Here is a 6,463-nt window from a genome sequence, read left to right as displayed (position 1 = left end):
CTTGCAAGGGAAGCAAACAATGGGATCCAACAATGAAGATTCAGAAAGGCAAAGCATGGAGTGACACAAACTAAGACAGACTTGAGATCTAAGATGAGGTGCTGAGAGCTCAAAACATGGGTAGGCAGTAGTTAATACTCAAAATTCCAGGCAAATAGTTGAGCCAAGTCTGCTGATGGATAGAAAAGAATCATCTAGTCAATAGAGGCTCAGCAGCAAGACCTCATTCTGTGTAAGAGAAATTGGTTAAAATTAAAAGTCTTCACATCCTAGAAATACTAGAGATTATTGTGGTCTAAATTTAAAAAAAAAAATCATAGAAACAGTCCTGAATTTAATTATATATTCTACCACTTCCTAGAGACCTTTGGAAAAGTTCCTTGTGGGAAACTCACAAGACAATTAAATGAAATGATGCATATAAATTAACTAGAGCCATCCCTGTCAATCAAAACATGTTTAGTAAATATTGGCTATTACTATCATGACAAGTTTCCCGAGTAGGAATTGGAATGAAGCAGAGAGCTACTTATATTAAATACCCAAAGAGGATATGAATCTGGAACTTTCATTGTAGGAATCCCTTTATTAGAATGGGGACTAAAATGCAGTTTAGAAGTCCAGGGAACAACACTAGTCATGTTCAAGGTCTAATTTGCTGCCAGATATCTCAGCTTTAATGTCAGGCCTCAAGGTTCCTTGTGGAGTCACTGTCACCATGGTCAACCTCAATGAGTGTGGCTAACATGCTGTTTTATCTATCTATCTATCTATCTATCTATCTATCTATCTATCTATCTATTTATCTATCATCTGTCATCTATCTATCATCTATCTATTATCTATCTATCTATCTATCTATCTATCTATCTATCTATCTATCTATCATCATTTATCTCCTGAAAGTATGGTCAGGGTGAGCATTCATAGACTTGTTTCTGCAGTGTGAGTTACAAGTACAGGATACAGCACAGAGCTGAACACGACCTGGGTCTGAGCCTACACTTCACCCATGATCAGGTATGTCACCTTCAACAAGCCTAGTGATAGGCAGGTTTTAACTTTTATGCTTTCCAAGATGGGAGAAATACCTGCCTCAAGCAGGACCTGAAAGAAACTAGGGCAGGACAGAGCCCATAACTGGGAGATGTCTAGAGATTCAACAGTAGAGTCTAAGGATGAAAATAGTAGAATCTAGAGGCAGCCAAAAGGGAGCTAGACTTGCTGTTTGCTTCCTGTCTCATTAAATCTAGTCCTCACCTTTTTTCAATGAGTTTTGGTGTTTGAGGCCCTCTGCCAACTTTCCTCAGCTCTCTTTGGCTAGCCACACTCCCTAATGATCTTCTGATACTTAGGGCCCTTCATTAGGCAGAGAGTACATAAGGGTCACCTAGGAAGTCCCTGTAAGTTAATAGTGTCCCAATCACTATCAATGGACTTGGTGGTATGTGTTCTTGAACTCTGTGGATGGTAGGAAAATGCCAATGTAGAAGATGGCATAAGTGATTGTGAAATACCAACACAGAGACCCACTCCGCTTTGGAAACATTGCTCTCATCCCAATCTTTTTTCCAGGCAATGAATATAATTACCCAGTGCAAGATTTGGTTATATACACATGTACCCATGCTCACTCACCTGGATGTCATCTTGCCACCACTAATTTGTATCTCATATTCTGTTCTTAAAAACTTCAGCTCAAATATGGTACTGAAAAAAATGTAAACTATAATTTTGAGTTATAGAAGATAGAGAAAACCTGGATATTTGATATGCAATTATCCCCCTCAATATACATTGTATAAGTGGAAGCAAAATATCTGTCCCTCTCATACTCTTCAAATTAGAGCCATTGAATCACCTATGAAGCTTATACTAACCCTAAAAATCAGCCTCTGAATTGTTCATTCTTTGGTTAAAATGATCCTTTGGATTGGCATGCCCCATAAAATCTTTGCAAGTAATGCAAAGAGGCTGCTAAGTGGAAAATATTTCAAGGGCTCTGAAAATATAAGCTTGACAGAGTCCTAGCCTTGAAGCCCTCAGTTTACATGAAAATTTATTGTAGACACATGTTGTAGCATTAGAATGCAGTATGTGGCATTAAATCAAAAAAGAGACAGCCAAACACCTACAGTTCTATGCCAGAGTAAAAAAAGGAAAGAAAGAAAGAAAGGAAGAAGAGAAAGGAAGAAAGAAAGAAAGAAAGAAAGAAAGAAAGAAAGAAAGAAAGAGAAAGAAGAAAGAAAGAAAGAAAGAAAAAAAGAAAGAAAGAAAGAAGAAAGAAAGAAAGAAAGAAAGAAAGAAAGAAAGAAAGAAAGAAAGGCCCAACAACAACAACAACAACAAAACTGGCACCTAGAGAAGGAAAAAAAAAAATTAAGTACCAGTAAAGGAAATGATTATAAGAAGCACCATGGGAATGTCATAAACTATTATTTTCTGGGCTCTGACTTTGAGCTAGTAAGAGACTACCGGCTTTTTCAAATGGCTTCAACAGATGGAAAATAAAAATTACCAATGAATACACTAGAACCTTGTTTTACAACTCTATACATTTGAGACACATTACAAAGCAAGGAGTAAAACTGAATACCCTAGATAAATACAAATTGTAACAGTTACAGAGGTGACAAGTATGAAGTTGGCCAAAGGGAGAAGACATTATAATTTTTGCGTTTCTCAGTATGTCAGTTTGTACAAACAGGAAGCCATCATTTCCAGAAAAAAAATCACTACAGATGTGGCAGTCAGCCATACAACACAAGGCTTTGCACATAGTGACTCACCTGGCTTTCACCAGCAGTGAGTATGAAGTTCATTCTAAGTCTTAGAAAAATGTGGAAGGATCGCTATTAGGAGCAACAGTTGAAAAATCATAGAGTCTATTTAGATAACATTTAATAATTTTTCAAGAGGAGATATCTTCATTACTACTTATTCTTTGTGGCCCAGGAATTTAACAGCACTCAAGCCTTTGTCTTGGCCTGAAACTCTAATTCTCACAGTGACACCACTATAACTTCAAACTACTCATTACAGCCTCAGGTGCGAAAGACATAATAAGAACAAATAAAGACTGTTCTCAGGAACATGGACTTAGTCAGAATCCCAATTTAGTGCCCAGACATATTGGGAAAAAAAGAATAGAAAATGTTCAACACTCAAAACACCAAATCCCCATAACATGGTTTGGTGCACAATCTCTTAAATTAGAAATATATACAGTAGCTAAACCATCTATTTCATCCTTATATAATGAATAGCAACAGAACAAGAAAGTCATTGGTGAGACTAATCGAGGAAGCACAAGATGCTTTTAAGGCAATGAAGTCAGAATACATTGTTTCAAGTGTTCTCCACAGACTTTTCCCAAGATTCAAAATTTTTAAAAAATCTAAATGATAAAGGAAAATAAACTTGCATAATAATAATAATAATAATAATAATAATAATAATAATAAATAGTTTGGGGCTTTTCCTGAGTTCTGAGTGATTACCTTCTCATGTTTCCTTAATAGTGCAGCTACTATATTATTTTGCTGCACACAACCTTGTATGAGCTCTTTTGTTGGTGTATGCAGAGGCTTTCAAGGAAAGACTCACAACAATGTATTGTATTTCAAAGCAACTATTAGTAACATATTGCAAGCAAAATTTGTGATCCCTTACATTTTCTTTTAGAATGCACAGCTGATTCTGTTGTGTACTTACTTCTTTTTACCAAAACCTGGATTTTTTATTTTTTTCTTAAGGTACTCACATCTCCCAGAAACAGTCCAAATGACTTATGGGACATGGTAGTTCTAACTGCCAGCATCTGTTTCTGAAATGTTCACCCGGATTTTATCACATCCAGTAGGGGATAAGGCAAAAATAGAGAAATAAATATTTGTCCACATCTTCTATTCATCTGGATAATGTCCAAACTTAGGCAGCAAATGAGCTACCTTTTTTTTTTTTTTTTTTTTTTTTTTTATCAAATCTTTAGTGCAATTTGTTCTGATGTCCACCCAGACACTCAAAGAATCAAGGCAAGTTCCTGTTATGGGCCTCGTTATAAACAAAGTATTTTCATGGTTTACCTTACACTTTCTTAGCCTCACCTAAAACTAATATTCCCAAGCTTTTCAAATATTGATGATGTTTATATCCCTGAGTATAAGTCCAGGCACGACACTGCCCCAGGATCACCATCAATTGGATTGGGTTGCTTCATGATATTGTTGTTTGATGAAGTTCATTCAATGATAATAAAGTTAAAAGATAGTTTTATTAATTTTATTGTCTTAAAAATCCAAATCCAAATTGCCTTGGAAAGTGGTCAGCTTTTAAGATTATATTCGATTGCTCTTAGATTGCTATTAATGGGGCTTCCAGTGTTCAAATATTTTTGGAAGAACTATAGAGAAATTCAGGGAAATTAGAAGTTATAAAAGAAACTTTTATTATATGTCATGTACAAAGTGATAGTGACTAAAACCAATGTTATCCACGCAAATACTCAATAGAAGGCATTTAGTGACCAACCAGAAACAGTGTCATTTCGATACTAACTAGGAGAGAAACATGTTTCAGTATGTTGACAATAGTAGAATTTTGACATGAAGATATCTGTTTTACTTGGGTATTTAAAATTATATCAAAAAAAAGAAAGAAAAAGAAAAAATAAAAAAATAAAAAAATAAAATTATATTGCCATCAATTAAATAAGTTTTTGAGTTATTTCATTATGTGGCCATATTGCCAGCATTGACAACATTAACTTGGACACTTTTCCTAACGTGGCAGTTATTTTATCTTCTGTCATTCTCACTGGACTATAAACTTGCATAAAACTATGATTTTTTTTTTTGTTTTTTATGTATTCCAGTGAGAGAACTATGCCTAGTGGATGGTAGATTCCCAAAGGGTATCTACTGAATGAATGAATGAATGAATGAACCTAGAACACAGGCCATCTGCTCTGCAAAGAAACATCTAAGTTACATGCTTCCAAGCATCCACCAGACATTGTGTTTGGAGCAAAGATAAATAAGCAAATGACCATAGCACACCACTGGCTCAGTAACGTGGCAAAGATTTATATATTTTTACACCTTAAACTATGAGAAGCATCTTGATGCATGGCAACATTAGCATTAATAGTAAAAGTTAATCCAACCCAGGAAATTGGTAATCACTTGTCCTCTTTAATTTTTGGTTAAGAGTTTCTAGATGTCCCAGCGGATGAATTAGTGGATTGCTGAGCATGACATCATAGTTACCAAATCATTCCATTCATGACACGGGGCAAGGGGGCAAGGGAGGACAATAAAACTAAATTGTGTCAAGTGTATCACTTAAAAATACAAAGAATACCTCTGATGTAGTGACACTACTAGTAGAATAAAAGTACAGAGCCTGTGAAACAATGACTGAATTTGTGAAGAATTTTGAAAAATAAAACTGAGGTCTTCATGTTTGGGCACCAGAACTTATGATCAATTGATGGTGAGGAAAAAAAAATGAAGAATAAAAACCATATCTTGTTAGAAACGTAATACTAAAACTAAGTCCATTTTTTAAAAGGTCAACAGAAAGTATGCCAAGAGAAAAACAAGATGGAAATACTTAATAAAATCAATTCCGATTTTACTTGACTTCAAGTATATAGTTCACATAGTACTTTGTGTTATTTGCACTAACAAGATAAACCTATTCTCATCAGCAAAATTAACAATCAAGTCACTTTTGCTTTCTGACAGCTGTAGCTTGCTTAATGAATAAGATCTAAAAAATGGAATGCTATGGCCTCATGTCCTCAGCTTCCACACTTTATACTGGAGAAAGCTTACTCCTTACTCTTTGTATTAAGATCAGCTATACCACCTAGAGCTGCCAGTAGCAGTCATGTTTACAGCATTTTTCATGTGGTTCCCTCATCTCCTTCTCAGTGGCCGGTTCACAAGGGCATATGTCATGGCACCACTCACATTTCCTTCCTGAAGTCACCTTTTCTCACAGTTAAGGTGCTTCAGGGGAGATCTCTTAAATTATCCAGCCAATACTATCCCAGAAAATTGTTTTTATAGCACTACATTGAAACAAAGCAAAAATGCATTCAGCAAATTTATCCCTTATAACAGAGCTAGAACCTCTGACATGTGTCATTTCATTTTAATCTCCATTGCTCTGGTAGATAGAGATTAATAGCCCTATTTTATGAATTATGAAGCTGAGGAGTCATGACTTGCTGAAGGTTAGAGAGCTGGTCCATCAGCTTGGCTGTATTGATCCCACATCTTTAAGGCCAGAGTTCTTTATCCGTTCTACAGCTGCCCTCCTAATGAACTTCTCAGAGGCGTTCAGTTCTCACAATACACTTTCACATTCTGTATCCCTGGAGTGATTGTTCAATGAAGATTCTGAAATAAGTTTTCCCAAGAGTCAAAAACAAATTAAAGGCCTAATTCACAAATGA

Source organism: Canis aureus, chromosome 18 (genome assembly GCF_053574225.1).
Source record: "Canis aureus isolate CA01 chromosome 18, VMU_Caureus_v.1.0, whole genome shotgun sequence".
Lineage (NCBI taxonomy): Eukaryota > Metazoa > Chordata > Mammalia > Carnivora > Canidae > Canis > Canis aureus.
Note: the sequence above shows the minus strand (reverse complement) of the source record.